This window comes from Humulus lupulus, chromosome 4, assembly GCF_963169125.1.
Source record: "Humulus lupulus chromosome 4, drHumLupu1.1, whole genome shotgun sequence".
Taxonomy (NCBI): domain Eukaryota; kingdom Viridiplantae; phylum Streptophyta; class Magnoliopsida; order Rosales; family Cannabaceae; genus Humulus; species Humulus lupulus.
Window position 1 is genome coordinate 94,771,482 of NC_084796.1, and position 1,514 is coordinate 94,772,995.

Here is a 1,514-nt window from a genome sequence, read left to right on the forward strand (position 1 = left end):
GGCACACTAGAACTTGTGGCCTGATAAACCTCTCCTCGAGACTCAACGAGGGTAGTGTAGTTAGTGAACCGAGGTTCATAACGATTACCCTTGGCTCGTTTGTTTTCGGAGGTGGAAGGCTCGTTATACGGCCGTTTTCCACCATTCTTGCCATTGTCGTTGCCATTTCCGTTGCCTTTGCCGTTGCCATTAGGTTTGGAACCATTGGCGGCTTTGGCAGGTTCGAAAGCCTTTTTATCCTTGCTTGAGGGCTTTCTGTCATCAGCGATGGCTTCTTCGATCTTGATGTAGAGATTAGCCCGGTCCAAAAATTCTTGGGTAGTTCTCACTCCTTCCTTTCGGAGACTTTTCCAGAGGGGAGAACGACGTTTTACCCCTGCGGTAATGGCCATCATTTTGCCTTCGTCCCCCACCGTTTTTGCTCCAACCGCTACTCGCATGAAGCGCTGGATGTAGTCCTTTACTGACTCCCCATCTTGCTGGCGAATTTTGACCAGCTGGTTCGCTTCGGTTGGATGCACACGACCTGCATAGAACTGTCCGTAAAACTCCTTTATGAACATTTCCCAGGAAACTATGCTTGCAGGAGGGAACTTAAAAAACCATTCCTGCGCAGCTTCATAAAGTGTTGCAGGGAAGATCCTGCACCGAGCATCTTCGGACACTTTCTAAATGTCCATTTGAATTTCAAACTTGTTGACATGAGACACTGGGTCTCCATACCCGTCAAAGTTTGGGAGTGTAGGCATTTTGAACTTGATTGGAGTTTCGGCATTAGCTATCCTCTGTAAGAAAGGAGTGCCTTTCCTCCTATCATGGTCGATGTAAGATGTCCTTCCCCCGACCAGCTGTTGCACTACCTGGTTGAGGGCGTCTATCTGGGCCTGTACAGCGGCAGGAATCGTTGTGGCCTCTGTTGGCGGGGGGACGTTCTCGCCATGTCGCTCGCGGCGATCGTTGAGTACATCACGCAAATCCTCATCTCTTCTCCGCTGCTCACTACCCCCGAGCCTGTTGAAGACATTATTTTGTTTGGACTGCCCCCCGGCATCCCATCTATTGGGTTGGTCATCTTGAGGTACCTGGTTCCTGCCTTTACCTCTTTCTTCATTCCTTCGGCCAGCGTTCCCCTTGCCTGAGTCAGCCTCATTATATCCATGGCCATCTCTGAACCTCGACTGGCTATGGTGGGATCGACTGTTCCCTCGATTTCCATTCCTGGCTTAAACGTCCCGAGTGTTAGAGGGTGGCCTGCATTGGTCGTGGTGTCCCCGTGCATCATCGTGCCGTGGGGGACCTCGGACTGCAGAGCCTAACTCTGAGTCCCTCCTGTTACCAGGGGGATACTGACCTCTGTTCGGTAGGATTGGCTCATCACCCCTATGGCGTCTAGGACTGCGAGGCTGATGCTCAGCCCTATTCTGCCTCTGTTGCGAGGGAATACCCCGAGCAGCTTAGGATGGTGGCTGCGCCTCAGGGTCCAGCGGGACATCGTCATGGGGCGCTTGAGCCTG